This window comes from Ranitomeya imitator, chromosome 8, assembly GCF_032444005.1.
Source record: "Ranitomeya imitator isolate aRanImi1 chromosome 8, aRanImi1.pri, whole genome shotgun sequence".
NCBI lineage: Eukaryota > Metazoa > Chordata > Amphibia > Anura > Dendrobatidae > Ranitomeya > Ranitomeya imitator.
The window spans coordinates 19,021,794-19,039,146 of NC_091289.1; the positions used below are offsets into that span (position 1 = coordinate 19,021,794).

Below are 17,353 nucleotides of genomic sequence, written 5' to 3' on the forward strand. Positions count from 1 at the left end.
GTATTTATTTATACACTATTTGATAACATGCAAATAATGTCTGCGTTCTTTGTTTTTGCAACATTTTGGATTTTTTTTTAAAATGCACGTCATTTTTTGTTTCTTTTGTTTTTATTTATGTGATGTGTGTTCTAAATGTTGCAAAATAAATTAAAAAAAAATTGCAAAAATACTTGTTAAAATAAAAGAAATTATTTTGAGCAGATTTTAGCCTCTTCAGGTTTCCAAAGACGCCAAGTAGTTATTGGAAGTGACCCGAGCGTTTTTCTGGCATCTTCTGCTGTGAAGGCGCTATATAGTTGACCATGTAAGTCAATGGGAGCCTTTTTGGGAGCTTCAAAAACCGCAAGTGGTTTCTTCATTGTTGAATTGACTTGGAGAAAAAAAAAATTGCCTGGAAAAGTACAAAAGACACCTCAACAAAGTTGGAATAACGGTCAAAAAATATTTTAAAAAAACGCTCAGGAAATGACAAAAAAATACTATCGTAAATAAGATTTCCGAAGCTTCGTCTGCTTGAAAAATGTTTTTGAGAATGTCGCATGAACGAAGGCCAGAGATACACATTAAAAATTGTGCATTTTTTTTTATGTCATGTGTTGGCACAATATGGTTTTTACTGGCGAAATGGCTTTTTCAATACAAGAAGTCCTCAGAGGAAAAGACCCATGTGCACATGCTCTTTTACTGTGCACCAAAACTTGCACCTAGGGGCTGATGCAGACTGCCATATTTTTGGCGATCCGACAAAACGTTGGATGCCACTCGGACCAATGTTAGTCTATGTGATGTCTGAATTTTTTTTTCATTTGTCCGATGAAAAATTTGCAGCATGCCCTGGTTGAATCCGGTTGCAAGTGAATGAGTTCATCCCCCCAAAAAAATGTGCACTCGGATGTCATCTGAGTGCAGTACGATTTTCATGGACCGATAGAATGAAGAAGATGGAGACTCCCCCCCCCGACTCCCCCCACCCCCCCCCATCTTCTCCTTATCCGAGAAAATCGGAACACACTCCGATCAGAGTGTTCTTAGACTTTACCCTATCCTAAAACTGCGCATTTAAAAGTGCCAAGAATTGTCCCCGTGCCCCATACAAGTCGCTTTTTGCAAACTATGAGCTCAAACGTCAGCGTTTTTGTGCACGAATTATGCGAGTATCAATTTTTTAGGAAAAACAATGCAGATTGTTTGGGACGGGGGTCGTTCCGATTTGTTTCGTCTTCGTTTTTTTGCAGCACTGAAGAGGTTAACCTGGCACTCTGTTTATTCCTCCTGTAGGGGGAAAACAAATAAGTCCAGAAATACACCGCCTGTGTTATTACTCCAGGGTTATCTGACAAAAACAGTCGCTAAAAGCAAACAGACAACAGTGGAGCAGATGGACACAACACACTCTGTGGATGTGTTTACCATGGAGGCCCAGACAGCCAAGGCATATGGCAGAACGGGTCGGGGCGGTCACCGCTTCGCCCTCTGATTCATCTTTAACGTTGTTTTTTGTTTGTTCTTTGTTTATCAGGCAACTGTAACAAACAAACAACTTCTGAGGATCTTGGCCCCGTCCCCTAGAGCCCCACACTGCTCTGCTCTCCTCTCCCTGACACTCTGGGACTTTTCCTTCCAGCTCTGGGCATTAAAAAATAAAAAAGGGATCCAGCCAAAAGTGGGAGGAATCTTACAACTTGATAGGATTTAGTAACCCTGCCCTCTGTTCTGTCTCCTCCAAGGAACAAAGATGCTCCTCTCCCTGACTTTTAACCCCTTTTTGCTAACCTTTATTTTTTTTTCTTTAAAAAACTGAACTTGCCAATCCCTTTTTAGAGTATGGTTCTGCCAGTTATTTTTTGTTGGGGGTGGGTGCACATTTTACTTTTTTTTTTTTTTTAAACTTCCTATCATTTTCTTTTCTATTTTTACACCATAGAAAAATATTTAAAAAATTGAGAGTTCTACTAATAATTTAATAATAATAATAATGATGGCGCCAACATATTCCGCAGCACTTTACATTTTAGAAGTCCTCAAGGATTGATATTTTTTAATGGCTAAATTCTACCGAACTTTTTTTTTTTTTTTTTTGCAAAAAAAAAAAAATAGTAGATATTTGTAAATTTTGCTTAGGGTTAATTTCCCCAAGGTTTTGTGTTTTTTTTTTTTTATTTTTTTAATTTTATTTTTAGTTTTTTTTTTTGTAAAGGTTAAACTTCTACAATTTAATTTTAATAATCATAAAAAAATGAAAAATAAAAAAAATAAATAGTCCCCTCTTTCCTTCTCCTGTTTGATTAAGGATGAGTGTGTGCCCGTTTGATGGCCTTTTCAGAGAGCTGCCACAAGCCTGGTCAGGTCAAAGGTTTAACAGCAATTAAGCTTAGTTTCTGTACAGACAAATGCATTTTTTCACCTGCCGCCAGTAGGGGAAGAAAAAAAAAAAAAGACAGAAAGCAAGGGCTCATTGTGTTGGGTGTTTGAACTGATTATGTTTAGAGGATGTGATTGGTTGGAAAGGCGTGGTTTTTTTTTTTTTTTGCATGTTTTCAGTCCATGAGCCACCCATGCAATGTGTCTACAACCTGAGGAAACTAAAGGCTCTGCTTACAACAAGGCTTATTAGCTTCTTCTTCTCCTTCTTCTCCGGGGCCCCTGCTTTCTTGTTTGTGGCGGTGTGGCAGCTAAATGGAGTTTGTCAGGTTTGTCAATATGCGATTGATTTTGTAATTTTCTTCTTTTCCTCTCCGTAAAACTTGCCAGAATCGTTTTTTTGTTGTTGTTGTTTTCCTCCAGAAGTAGAAAGAAGCTTCTCGTCGAGCTTTGTTTACTAAGTTGCTCCGGGATTCTTTCAAGAATTCCGCTCGCTGCTTTTTCTCCTTTTGTCCTTTCTTTCCCGGGGTCTTTTTTTTTTTTTGATTATTCTTTAATCCCCCCCTTTTCCCAACCTTCGTTCTTCTCCCTGTCGCCCTCTCATTGAACCCCCCCCTTTCCATCCCTTTCCTTCTCCCTCCAGTCTCCTAACAAAACAAATGACAGCGACCATTCTCCGATACATGTCTTTAATTTCTATCAGCTGCTGTTATCGAATTTCCAAGCGTGTGCACTTCTTAATTCCACGTGTGCGCCCGGCACGATGTGTGCGAGCTCTTGGTTTTTGTCCGTAGCGTTCATTCATTCTTCGGGGGGGGAGCTGAGTTTCTTATTATTGACGTGGGCCGGTGTCGATCACGCTCGTTGTTCTCGAGGGCGGCTCGTTTGACACTATTGTATCGAGGAGCCGGGTGATTGTCAAAACCCATCAAATACCCCTTTTTTTTTGGGGGGGGGGGGGGCTGTTTGTCTCGTGACGTAGAGGAAGTGGTTGATTTCTTTTTTTTTTTTTTTCTAAATTGTATCGGTCAAATCTTTAGTAACCAGATCTAAATGGAGGTAATTCGCAGTGTCATCCCAGCGACGACGCCATCCTTTCATTGCGCCTAACAAGATTTCTTTTGATCTGGGGAGGGAACTTGCAAGGGATAGAGAGGTAAGGTTTTTGTTTTTTTTTGTACCCTCTGTATTGCCATACTGAGCTGGCACATGTGCCCATCGCTGCAGGTGGGTGTATCTGACAGCTGGCATTTTGGGAATGTTGATGTTTTACCATGTGCTCCGAAGGAATCGGCATTGCAACAGTTAACTTCTCCACTTGCAAAGCAACAATGAAGTCATTGAAAACTTGGCTGGAGTATTTTTTTTTTTTCCCCTTTTCCCTTTATGTTAGGCTATGTGTAACCAGACATATCTGGAAGGGTGTGCTCACAATTTATAGAATGCCATATGCTGAGCGTGCAATTGTACTTTTTAAACTTTTTTTTTTTATTTTATTTCTTTCCCAAATGGCCTTTTTTCTCTTTTAAAAGTTTGCTATTGCTGCTTTTGTCACTTTTTTTTCATTTTTTTTTAAGCAGGATATTTGAAGCTTAATGTTTCTGGGAGATAAAGGGTTACTTCAGCGTCTGTTTCCTGCTGTTGCTGATGCAGGAACTTGGTGTAATAGTGCACAGAACAATACTTTTCCGACCAGAAAAAAGAAAAAAAAACCTTTTTTTTTTAATGTATCAGTTACTGCTTTTATTTTTTGTTTTTATTTATTCTTATGTAAATATTTATTATTTTTGCTATGTTTTTATTCTTTTTTTTTTGTTTGTTTGTTTTTCTTTTTTGCTTTCCGGCACTGCTAACAGAGATGTGAGCAAGTGCCATTTTCCTCCAGCCATGAAACCTTAACCGAGAGCCTATTGGCCTGACACTTTGTAATCAAACTTGATTTATTGTTCATTAGCGAAGCATTAGGCCTCTCAGGAAAGCCAGTTATTTGTGTAGCGGCCTGTCAAACTGCAGAATGCCAGCACCTGTCATGAAAAAAGAAAAAGGGGTGAAGGAAATGATAGTTACCCCCACACAGGTAGGCCCCCGGGTGACTTTTTGTCTGACAAGTAGTCGGAGGGGGGATATTTCCACCGCCTACTTATTCCGTCCCATTGGTAACACTTCGCAAACCTTCTTATGTTTTTGTGGGTTTTTTGTATCTGAGGTCACATTCATCTAATCTACAAAAAAACCTTATGGTGACCACAGCAAAAGAAAGGGTCATATTAATACCAAAAGGGCACGATGGGGTTCAAGAACTGCCACTTAGCTCAGGTTTGCATTTCTGTACAGCATGCAAATCCTCTATTTCCCAGGCAAAAATGCCGATTTATCCTCTAATGTTGGATGCCTAAAATCAAGGGGCTGCAGAAAGCAAAGCCCAGCACGAAAGATAGCAGAACGTCTTCCATCCTTTTGAGTTTCTTGTGTATTTTTTGCCATTGTTTTTATTTACTTATTTATTGATCGTATTATCCTTGAGGAATTTTTTCTTTTTTTTTTTTTGCATTCTTTTTCTTTAAATTCACTTTCTTATGTATATTTTTTATGCAATTTTGCATTCTCTGTTTTTAAATTTACTTTCTTATGCATTTTTTTATGTCATTTTTGCATTCTCTGCCTTTTAAATTTACTTTCTTATGTATCTTTTTAATGTCATTTTTGCATTCTCTGTCTTTTAAATCTACTTTCCAACCCTAGTAAAAACACCGAATATTTTTCTAAATTTAACCCACGCCTTCCTTTTGCAAGTGTGACACGTGTGCTCGGATGATGTGGGGGATACATTGTAACTGTATTTATGGACAGTATTTGTGATGCAGTATAGACCTTACATAGGTTATCAATAATACTTTTTTTGCTATGTATTTGGCAGTATGTATGGGGTGTGTGCTGTATACTTGGGGCTGTAGAGGGATCAGAATAAAGTCCATTTAATGATGATAACCCGGTATGGATTTACCTGCAGTCCCATGAAAAAAACTGTGATATTACAGTGATTTGTACCCGGTGACACCTGTTCAAAGAGCTTACAATCTAACATTATCCACAGTTTTTTGCAAAGAAACCTCTCCAGATTGGGATGCATCACTCATCCCCTCAATTCCACCAAGGAGTAAGTAGTACTAGAGTAGTAATAACCTTTATGCATTCTAATTATCCATAATTTCTATATGTCCAAAGGATTCAATAGTTGTCAGACACTTCAAAGCGAGTAGATGTATTCTAATTATCCATGCAAGAATACAAAAAAAAACAAAATACCATCTGATGGAAAGTGGCACTAATATGCTCCTGAGCGCTATGTGGCGTTGGCTCTGCTTCATTGGTGAAGTTCCAGCTGGGCTGTTAGAGGAATCCCAGGCCAGGCAACAAAAAAACAACACAAGTGTGAAAAGAAAACATTATTTGATGAACTTGTGTCTGCCGTCATGGAAACGGGGATCCATTACTGTTTTTCCTCAGTATGGAATGAAAACATTCAGCATTGGGGGATATTATTTTCTTGAGAATGTAAAGGAGAGGAATTCTAAACATCGTCGATCAAACCATAGTTATTCCAGTTGTTTTATTATCATGTTTCCAGCAAATCTATCTATCTATCTATCTATCTATCTATCTATCTATCTTGGCTGTAGATTTATCTTTATTTATGCATTCATTTTAGGCTTGATGGATGGATCTACAGACATATCTTTTCATTTTTAGTTTTTTCACTCTTCCGCTTTCTCCCTCTCTCTCGCTTGCTTTCTCCCTCTCTCTCGCTGGCTTTCTCCCTCTCTCTCGCTGGCTTTCTCCCTCCCTCTCGCTTTCTCCCTCTCTCTCTCTTGCTTTCTCCCTTTCTCTCGCTTTCTCCCTCTTGCTTTCTCCCTCTCTCTCTCGCTTTCTCCCTCTCGCTTTCTCCCTCTCGCTTTCTCCCTCGCTCTCTCTCGCTCTTTCTCTCTCGCTTTCTCTCTCTCGCTTTCTCTCTCTCGCTTTCTCTCTCTCGCTTTCTCTCTCTCGCTTTCTCTCTCTCGCTTTCTCGCTCTCGCTTTCTCGCTCTCGCTCTCTCTCTCGCTTTCTCTCTCTCTCGCTTTCTCTCTCTCTCGCTTTCTCTCTCTCTCGCTTTCTCTCTCTCTCGCTTTCTCTCTCTTGCTTTCTCTCTCTCTCGCTTTCTCTCTCTCTCGCTTTCTCTCTCTCTCTCGCTGGCTTTCTCCCTCTCTCTCGCTGGCTTTCTCCCTCTCTCTCGCTGGCTTTCTCCCTCTCTCTCTCTTGCTTTCTCCCTTTCTCTCGCTTTCTCCCTCTTGCTTTCTCCCTCTCTCTCTCGCTTTCTCCCTCGCTTTCTCTCTCTCGCTTTCTCCCTCGCTCTCTCTCTCGCTTTCTCCCTCGCTCTCTCTCTCGCTCTCTTTCTCTCGCTCTCTTTCTCTCTCTCGCTTTCTCTCTCTCGCTTTCTCTCTCTCGCTTTCTCTCTCTCGCTTTCTCTCTCTCCCTTTCTCTCTCGCTTTCTCCCTCGCTCTCTCTCTCTCTCGCTTTCTCTCTCGCTTTCTCCCTCGCTCTCTCTCTCTCGCTCTCTCCCTCGCTCTCTCCCTTGCTCTCTCCCTCGCTTTCTCCCTCGCTTTCTCCCTCGCTCTCTCTCGCTTTCTCCCTCGCTCTCTCTCGCTTTCTCCCTCGCTCTCTCTCGCTTTCTCCCTCGCTCTCTCTCGCTTTCTCCCTCGCTCTCTCTCGCTTTCTCCCTCGCTCTCTCTCGCTTTCTCCCTCGCTCTCTCTCGCTTTCTCCCTCGCTCTCTTTCGCTTTCTCCCTCGCTCTCTTTCGCTTTCTCCCTCGCTCTCTCTCGCTTTCTCCCTCGCTCTCTCTCGCTTTCTCCCTCGCTCTCTCTCGCTTTCTCCCTCGCTCTCTTTCGCTTTCTCCCTCGCTCTCTTTCGCTTTCTCCCTCGCTCTCTCTCGCTTTCTCCCTCGCTCTCTCTCGCTTTCTCCCTCGCTCTCTCTCGCTTTCTCCCTCGCTCTCTCTCGCTGTCTCCCTCGCTCTCTCTCGCTTTCTCCCTCGCTCTCTCTCGCTTTCTCCCTCGCTCTCTCTCGCTTTCTCCCTCGCTCTCTCTCGCTTTCTCCCTCGCTCTCTCTCTCGCTTTCTCCCTCGCTCTCTCTCTCGCTTTCTCCCTCGCTCTCTCTCTCTCGCTTTCTCCCTCGCTCTCTCTCTCGCTTTCTCCCTCGCTCTCTCTCTCGCTTTCTCCCTCGCTCTCTCTCTCGCTTTCTCCCTCGCTCTCTCTCTCGCTTTCTCCCTCGCTCTCTCTCTCGCTTTCTCCCTCGCTCTCTCTCTCGCTTTCTCCCTCGCTCTCTCTCTCGCTTTCTCCCTCGCTCTCTCTCGCTTTCTCCCTCGCTCTCTCTCTCTCGCTTTCTCCCTCGCTCTCTCTCTCTCGCTTTCTCCCTCGCTCTCTCTCTCTCGCTTTCTCCCTCGCTCTCTCTCTCTCGCTTTCTCCCTCGCTCTCTCTCTCTCTCGCTTTCTCCCTCGCTCTCTCTCTCTCGCTTTCTCCCTCGCTCTCTCTCGCTTTCTCCCTCGCTCTCTCTCTCTCGCTTTCTCCCTCGCTCTCTCTCGCTTTCTCCCTCGCTCTCTCTCGCTTTCTCCCTCGCTCTCTCTCGCTTTCTCCCTCGCTCTCTCTCGCTTTCTCCCTCGCTCTCTCTCTCGCTTTCTCCCTCGCTCTCTCTCTCGCTTTCTCCCTCGCTCTCTCTCTCGCTTTCTCCCTCGCTCTCTCTCTCGCTTTCTCCCTCGCTCTCTCTCTCGCTTTCTCCCTCGCTCTCTCTCTCGCTTTCTCCCTCGCTCTCTCTCTCGCTTTCTCCCTCGCTCTCTCTCTCGCTTTCTCCCTCGCTCTCTCTCTCGCTTTCTCCCTCGCTCTCTCTCTCGCTTTCTCCCTCGCTCTCTCTCTCGCTTTCTCCCTCGCTCTCTCTCTCGCTTTCTCCCTCGCTCTCTCTCTCGCTTTCTCCCTCGCTCTCTCTCTCTCGCTTTCTCCCTCGCTCTCTCTCTCTCGCTTTCTCCCTCGCTCTCTCTCTCTCTCGCTTTCTCCCTCGCTCTCTCTCTCTCTCGCTTTCTCCCTCGCTCTCTCTCGCTTTCTCCCTCGCTCTCTCTCGCTTTCTCCCTCGCTCTCTCTCGCTTTCTCCCTCGCTCTCTCTCGCTTTCTCCCTCGCTCTCTCTCGCTTTCTCCCTCGCTCTCTCTCGCTTTCTCCCTCGCTCTCTCTCTCGCTTTCTCCCTCGCTCTCTCTCTCGCTTTCTCCCTCGCTCTCTCTCTCGCTTTCTCCCTCGCTCTCTCTCTCGCTTTCTCCCTCGCTCTCTCTCTCGCTTTCTCCCTCGCTCTCTCTCTCGCTTTCTCCCTCGCTCTCTCTCTCGCTTTCTCCCTCGCTCTCTCTCTCGCTTTCTCCCTCGCTCTCTCTCTCGCTTTCTCCCTCGCTCTCTCTCTCGCTTTCTCCCTCGCTCTCTCTCTCGCTTTCTCCCTCGCTCTCTCTCTCGCTTTCTCCCTCGCTCTCTCTCTCGCTTTCTCCCTCGCTCTCTCTCTCGCTTTCTCCCTCGCTCTCTCTCTCGCTTTCTCCCTCGCGCTCTCTCTCGCTTTCTCCCTCGCGCTCTCTCTCGCTTTCTCCCTCGCTCTCTCTCTCGCTTTCTCCCTCGCTCTCTCTCGCTTTCTCCCTCGCTCTCTCTCTCGCTTTCTCCCTCGCTCTCTCTCTCGCTTTCTCCCTCGCTCTCTCTCTCGCTTTCTCCCTCGCTCTCTCTCTCGCTTTCTCCCTCGCTCTCTCTCTCGCTTTCTCCCTCGCTCTCTCTCTCGCTTTCTCCCTCGCGCTCTCTCTCGCTTTCTCCCTCGCGCTCTCTCTCTCGCTCCATCCATCACTTCATTATTCTTCCCTTGTCATACTTCCTGACATATCTGACTAATACCCTACTACATTAAAACATATGAGCTTGTACCCGCAGTCCTATGTAATTGTTGGCAGCCCCACCACACTATGTCTCTTCCTAATGCAGAATATAACACCATGTCAGGTGCTAAACTGTAAATGTCTTTCTTGATCTCTGCCCTTATTCCAGACCCTGGTGCTGAAAGCATAAATGGTTTGTGCTGTAGAGAAGCTGGAGGGGCCTGTGGGCAAAGTTCTCATGGGGTTAATGCAGTGTGACTCATGGAGCATCCTAAAAGCAGAATTGCATAATCTGGCAGAGCTGGTAAAACTGTAAATCATCAGTGGTTAAAGAAAAAAAAAAAAGTTATAAAGTTTCAAAAAGAGGAAGGGCCGGTTTGCATCTGCTTGTTTACCGAACACTAAGTGCAGTGTTTACCATAACAAACCGATACAAAGTTCCCAGACTTGCACAGTTCACTCTCCACACATCTTACTGTACAGACTGCTTTATTACAAGCTGCTCTGTTCTTCAGGCCTTGAAATAATTAGCAAGTAGACACAATAAAATTGTGGTTTATCGGCGTCTGTTGTGTCACCTGTGCAATGTCTGTTGTCTGTGTGTAACACAATAACGCAGGCTGAGAGTGAAGTTTGGTCTGGGGGACGTCATCAATGTAACGACGACATACAAATCCTTCATCCTCTTGCTACTCGGTGTATTACAAAATGACCTTCTTAAAGGTGCTGATATCAACTGTGCAGTATCCAGGCCGTCTGCCTTTTTTCGGGGTATTTCAAAGGGTGTCGCCTTATTTCTCTTTCAGTCCTATAATCGGCCTCTATTAGTTTTTCTTTTTACTATTGCTTCTCTATTGCAAAGAGCTGCACTGGCTTTAACTCTTAGGGCTGCATAATGTGAGGTTTAGTTGTGATATCCCGATGCCGAGCAACTAACCCCTCTACACATCCATTCGCCATCAGAGCTACCCTACCCCGTCCCATAATAATAAATGGCAGCGAGGCAGTAAAAAAGGTTACGTTCCCCTCTCTCATCCCAACTGATGAAACGATTTGCAATCCCCGAGTCATGTTTATTTTAAGTCGGTCCCATTAATAAGTCTTAATCTGTAACAAATGTTCTGTCCTGCATTCGGAATTATTGATTTTCCTCTCTCGTTTTGGGAAAATAAATAGAAGGGGAAATACACACACAACACCTGCACAGAGAGATTGTGGGAAAGTTCTGACACCATCAGTTAAAATTGTTATTGTTTGGTCCAGACTTGGCTGCTTACGACTCAGTTTGTTTGTTTTATGGAGTGCAGACATGGGTTACTGGAAACTTGTTTTCTTTCCCCTGCACAGACTTCAATTACGTTTTTTTATAGATTTTTTTTTTTTTTTTGTGGTGGGTTCATTACTATTTTCCTAAGAGAAGGGAGAGTACACAGATAGTAGAGACTCGGGAATCCTGCTGTCTACTTCCAGGGTCTTTACCTTCTCCACCGGTTGATGGACCTTGAGCTCTCATCCAGTCCAACATCAAGCGCAATGAATATTTAGTAACGAAACGTAGTTGTCATTCATTTACACCCCCAGCCGTAACGTGAAGAACTGGACGGCCATTGATTAGGTGAGAGATGGAACCTGCCAGTTAAACAATGAACTGCTCTTTGGTTCTTTTGAGGTCTATCAGCTCCTTAAATCTGAGACATCGTTGTGCAAATAGCCCAGAATAGGGTAAACCGACAGCATCTCAAAGGTCGTCATCTGCGATATCTCAAGGGCTTCTGTTTTTTTTTTTTTTCCTTTTTCTTTTCTTTCCCTGCCTTGTATTTCCTTATTCTTTTTCATGTCTTGACAAAACAAGATGACACAAGACAGAATACATTAAATTTAGATTTTTATCTAACCTGTGACGATGGTAGCAGTTTAATTTATTTCACTTTTTTTTTTTGTATCCTCCAAAGATAACGATTCTTGATACAATTATTTTAATTGCCGGATGACTATTTTATGTCAAATCTTGGTTTTCCAATGGCCTTTGATTTTTCCATGGCCATGCCTTGTATATCTAGAATTTTTCTTTTGTTTTAACATCTTCTGACCTTTGCCCCCCCCTTCCCCCAAAAAAAGGGTTGTCTGGTTGGAGTGTCTTCTTTCATAGTAAATCATCGAATGCCAAAATTGTCAAAGATTGGACTGATGTTTTCTCATCAGTACCTAATTTGCACCCTTGGGTTCGACTGTAATCTGTAGACGAAGGTGTCAGTAATGGGTGAGAACAGACACCCGTCCAAATCACTAAGTATCGACAAAAGTTTTTTGTTTTTTTTACAATTATTTTTTTTTATTCTTAAAGGGAAGTCTTTGATAACGTTTTGTTTTTTTTTGGCATTGATGAATTTGTACCTTGCTCCTTACAACTTAAAAAGAGCAAATAGAGATGAGGAAAGGGGGGTAGGTCAGCCAGCTCGTTCATCAAAGCTGTAAATGACATTACACATTTCTACCAGGGAAAGGAGAGGAAGAAAAAAAAAAGTGTAATGTTATCTCCAGTCGGATATTTTTTCGGAGAAGTGAAAAATATCCAATGTTTTCCGACTCTATTAACATAAATGTTTTTGTAATTCGCATAAATAAATGCACAGCACTTAGGTTCAGCTGGTAATTTCGGCACAAGTGTTTGCATTTATTATTATTGTAATTGGACTTAATGAGCTATTTTTTTTTATTACAGAATTTTTTTTGTTGTGCATTGTCGAAAAATAATAGAAAGAGTAATGAAAAAAATAAAGATAAGAAATAAGAAAATAATAACTTTTTTTTCTGTATTGACGCCTGATATTAACAGGGTTTAATTATCCCGAGCCGCCTTCTATTTTTTTTTTTTTTGTTCCGAGCAACGGAATGGAGTATTTTATTGTCGCTAAAACAATTAACCTGGCAGGTAAAGCTGAAGGCTGGCGATGAATACGAATGGAGAGATAAGATCAGGGGCGTCGAGTCACCCCCAGTGAACCGCACGGGAGAAGAAGAACACGATTCTATCTCTGCCCAACCTGATCATAACCGCCTCCCACATTATATCAAATCCTGCTTCTGTAAATGAGAACAGTTTTTATTTACATAAAAAGGGCCTTTGTGAGAAGCGGGCGAATGACTCGCAGGCAGTTTTATAATTTACATTAATGAATCTTGCCATGTGGGAAGGTAGAGGAGGGGGACGAAGCAGGAGGGAGGTAAAAAGAAAAAATCAAACATCTATTGTAATATTTTCAATAAATTGTAGATTTGGAATTGGGGGACTTGAATGTTGTGTTTTTGGTCACACTGTGACCTTTTCCATTCCCAAACTGTATTATAGTAATTATTCATATGGAAGCTCTTTCTGTTTTTGTTGGCTTGGTATACAAATGTTATGGCTCACTAATTGTGGTGGTATTACTAACCGTTGACTTCTCATGACGTCCGAACGATGCATCACAATATTTCTAATCATTAATTGATGAATTTGGTACAACCTGCCCTAAATTGTGCCCTGTTGGGCCAGGTGAAGCAATGGGCCTGTTAAGGTCAGTCTCACAAGTCCATGTATCACAGTCCTAGGACGACTGCTCGCGAATCTTCTGAGCTGCACTAGTTGTTGAGTTTGTTAGAAGACCCGCGTCAACATATGTGCGCCTATTTAGTAGTTGAGATTGGGTTAGAAGACCCGCGTCAACATATATGCACCTATGTTGTTGTTGAGTTTGGGTTAGAAGACCTGCGTCAACATCTGTGCGCCTATGTAGTTAATTTTGGATTAGAAGACCTGCATCAACATATATGCACCTATGTAGTTATTGAGTTTGGGTTAGAAGACCCATGTCAAAATATATGCACCTATGTGGTTGTTGAGTTTGGGTTAGAAGACCAGCGTCAACATCTGTGCACCTGGTTAGTAGTTGAGTTTGGGTTAGAAGACCTGTGTCAACATCTGTGCGCCTGGTTAGTAGTTGAGTTTGGGTTAGAAGACCTGTGTCAACATCTGTGCGCCTGGTTAGTAGTTGAGTTTGGGTTAGAAGACCTGTGTCAACATCTGTGCGCCTGGTTAGTAGTTGAGTTTGGGTTAGAAGACCTGTGTCAACATCTGTGCGCCTGGGTAGTAGTTGAGTTTGGGTTAGAAGACCTGTGTCAACATCTGTGCGCCTGGTTAGTAGTTGAGTTTGGGTTAGAAGACCTGCGTTAACATCTGTGCGCCTATGTAGTTGTTGAGTTTGGGTTGGAAGACATGTGTCAACATATATGCGCGTTTGTTGCTGTTGAGTTTGGGCCAGGAGACCCGCAGATGGTCCTTACATCATGGTTCTGTATTTGAACTGTGTGACATGGCTGTGTGAAACATACACATTCATTGGCTGTCGATTATTCTTTCGATATCTCCCCCCCCCATGCACTTCTTTGTGTTTTTAGTGGAAAAGGGGAGTAACACATTTGGGGGGCTGAAATTCAACACTTCTCTTTTCTCTGACACCATCAGTCATCAGAAAGTTGGGAATCCCCAGATAGTCGATCAGAGCCTATGTGTATGGGCACCTTTAGCAAGTATCTTATAAAAAAACATAGAGTTCAATGACTGGCTTGACTTGCCACATGCTCCATTTGGTCATTGGCTGTAGGGTTATCAAGGTCTATGCTTTTCTTGAAACCCCGCTTTCAATTTGTCCCACCAAGTTCAAACTTTTGTACGCAAGAATGTGATTGGCTTTAGTGTGACTTTTGAACACATTTTCTGCATGAACAAGGTCAGGTTACAGGTCATTGGTGTCTGTTTTTGTAGATTTTTGTATGTTCAGGACCACAGTTGGCAGACGTCCCCGTGTCCACTATTGCTCTGGCTGGATGTAAATATTGGATTGCATTGACCGGTAATCGCATACCCTGACCCCTGAATGGTTGCACTTTGTACAAAGTACCTTTCCAATCATTCCTTCCTTACTTTCAGAGTCCAAAATCTTCGTAGTTGTATGTTCAGAAATGCAGTCAGTAACTGCCCTATTGCTCTAACCAGCCTACCCTTCCATTTTGAATTGGTCCACTTTTTCCAGTAGATCTTCCCCAACAATATCTTTTTTTTATTTATTTTGCCAGTGTAATGCAAAGGAGAGAAAAAATCTGAGTTGTCACCCCGACTTCTTTACTCGTGCATACTTGGGTTGTTGCATGTCATGTGACCTGCGGGCACTTGTGATGTTACTCTATCCTGTGCCTTCACCATGGGATTTTTTTGTGCATGATTGTGATGAACCTTGCTTCCTTTTTTTTTTTCCCCCATCCCATCTGGACCAGATTAATCAACCTCTAGGTAAAATATTGTAATGGTTGGACTTTTAACCCTTCACACGGACACTTACCCCTGCCTGTCCTCTTAACAGCACAGGGGTTAATTTTTCTACTAACAGTATCATTTGCATTACAGAACCCCTAAAGCTTTATATTGGGTTGGGGGGGGGGGAGGGGATCGGTTGTATATTGCCATCTGGAATCCTAATTATTTTTTTTCATACCTACATACTTTTTAAAAATTGTTGGCACCTCTGTGGTCATGCGCTATCGTTGTCCATGCAGAGAACCACCGAGCCGGTCAGAGATGTTTTAGTTTCTTTGCAGCTGCAAATTCAATTGAAAGTGAGAGAGAGCATTTTTTTTTTTTAGAAAAACTTCCCCTTTTTTTTTTTTCTCCCCTCCTTCTCCGAAATCAATGCTTGCGTGGAGGGGTTGTGTCGAGAGTGCCAGCCTGAAGTTTAGTTTTGACTGAGTACATTCGATATGGGAGTCATAAATATTAGAGAGTTCTACTTAAGAAGTTACATGACTGTTTTAAATACTATTGATTTAAACCACCGGGTAGATTTTATGAATCAAAGTGTAATTTCCCAACGCTTGGCTATATTTCTCCACAATAAACCACTCTCTCTGGTGTGCTCTTAGCTGCTTTAGAGAAGCTCGACGCGGGATTAAATGATAGTAGTTACAATGATCAATAGGTTAAGACCAGGACAATCATTCTTGCCGCTAATGACCTCGGTAGTAATGGGTAATAAAGTGTGGGCTATTATGGGTTAGCGCTAGTTCGCGTTGCCCTTTGGTGGTGGGAACTATTTTTAAAATTTAGGGAGGGAGTGCAAAAAAAAAATTTTGGTACTGTAATTTTTTTTCTTTCCCCTTAGATTGGTCTAGCCAACAAACCTTGACGGGAAAGGTCGTTCACCCCTTTATATTTGCGTTTCGACTTTTTACTGCCAAAGTAAAAGTCAACGAAGCACCTAAATTTACAGATCCAGGAAAGATGATTGTGTAGTACCGGCAACTATTTTTTCTAGTTGCTTTTTTTTTCTATTTCTATTCCTACAGTCATTGAATGTTTGTCTTGACGAGACTCCAACTTTTTTTTTTTGAGGGCAAATAAAACAAAAATTGACAACCCGTCGTTGAAGGTAGGCTTCTGTTGTTTGCTTAGAGCGACATTTTAATGGCAAAGGGGGGAAACCTCAAGGAAAAGTAAACTTGTTTTGCCATAGAATGATTTGGGCATTAAGGCAGATGAGTGATGTTGCCCGGTAAATTGTATTTATTGAATGGCTCGTTGTATTTTGAAAGCAATGCAGAACGGAATAGACCGAATTAATGGGATTACACCTCTCTGCTTTTGATGATAGAGCTCTCCGAGGAATTGCCACAGTGCCAGTTTGTTGATATTCTTGAATCAAACGTAGTCCGCGAACATTACAACAGGGAGTTTCCATTGAACCGATGCCAGTGGTTCAAAAAAAAAAAAAAATGTCCAGCCCGGGGCCCACGATGCCCAAAATTGTTTACCATGCATTGGCAAACTCTTCCTGTAATGTCAGCGTGACTTCTCCATAGACCTAATCCATTACAAGGAAAATGAAAACTCTCTTTTTTTTTTTTTTTCCTTTTTTTTTGCAACCCACACACACACACACACACACTGGGGGGATAAGAGAAAAAAAAAGTGGATTTATGCAACAATGCCGAGGAATATGTCGTTACTATGTATCTGACCTTCAAGAACCATTTTAAGTTAATCAAAATTAGTGATGCTGAGAAATAAGGACATCAGTGCATAATGACTGTGAAATTAGGAGAGAGCTCACTATGCAAATGACAGAAGAACCCAAGTGAAAAAAGGCAAGATAAACTGCATATTAAGGCATTATGTTACATAAAATTAATGCAGCATTTCTGTCTTTTGCTTACCGCTTTATTGGAAAGCTTTTTATTTCATTTTTTTTTCTTTAAACGTTCATTTACAGCCATATCCTTTTAGATCGGTTTTCATATTGTATTTTTTTAATTGCAGCAAAAAAAAAAAAATAGCAAAGCATTTGTATATATCTGCAAAAAAAAAGAAACATAATTTTTTTTATTTTATTTTTATTTGCGTACTTTTGATGTTTATAATCTTTAAAAAAATATTTCCACTGCTATTTTTATTGATACGCACCTTTTTTATTTTTGGGGGGGAACTGAATGAATTTTAGTCTTTATTTTTTTTATTTATATCTATAAGTTACGGTATACTTTTATCTATCTATTATTTACAATATATAATATGTGTATTATAAATATATACTGTATAATTTATCAAATATATATATTGTAAATAATATAATTTATTTTGAAAATATATCTGTGTTTTTATAGATGTGTGTGTGTGTATATATATATATATATATATATATATATATATATATATATATATATATATATACGGTATATGTGTGTATGTGTGTGTGTGTGTATATATATATATATATATATATATATATATATATATATATATATATATATACTCAAGCAAGAAATAAGTGTTCTAAATAAATATTACATATTTCTATTTTTATTTATATCCTAAATATCTGATTACCGTATGTGAATTAATCGTCTTTTTGCATAAAGGAATTTTTTTTAATCTATTGATACACACATTCCTATGATTATACAGTTTTATCATTTAAAGGAAAATTTGTTTTTTTTTTTTTTAATTATTTTTTTTGTGCCTGACAATATGCCTCCCGCACG

General features: G+C 41.5%; 1 protein-coding gene across 19 annotated transcripts in view; it reads left to right on the forward strand.

The window, feature by feature from the left end:
- Nucleotides 1–17,353, forward strand: part of FOXP1 (forkhead box P1) — a 704,299-nt gene that overhangs the window by 561,667 nt on the left and 125,279 nt on the right. Inside the window, exon 1 of one of the 19 annotated variants that reach the window (XM_069736502.1) lies at nt 2,562–2,693. The exons of 17 other annotated variants lie outside the window; for them this stretch is intronic. The gene's annotated coding sequence lies outside the window, so the exon portion shown is untranslated. Of the gene's footprint in view, nt 1–2,561; nt 2,694–17,353 lie in introns of those variants that run through there. One more of the 19 variants, XM_069736500.1, reaches the window with a different exon arrangement.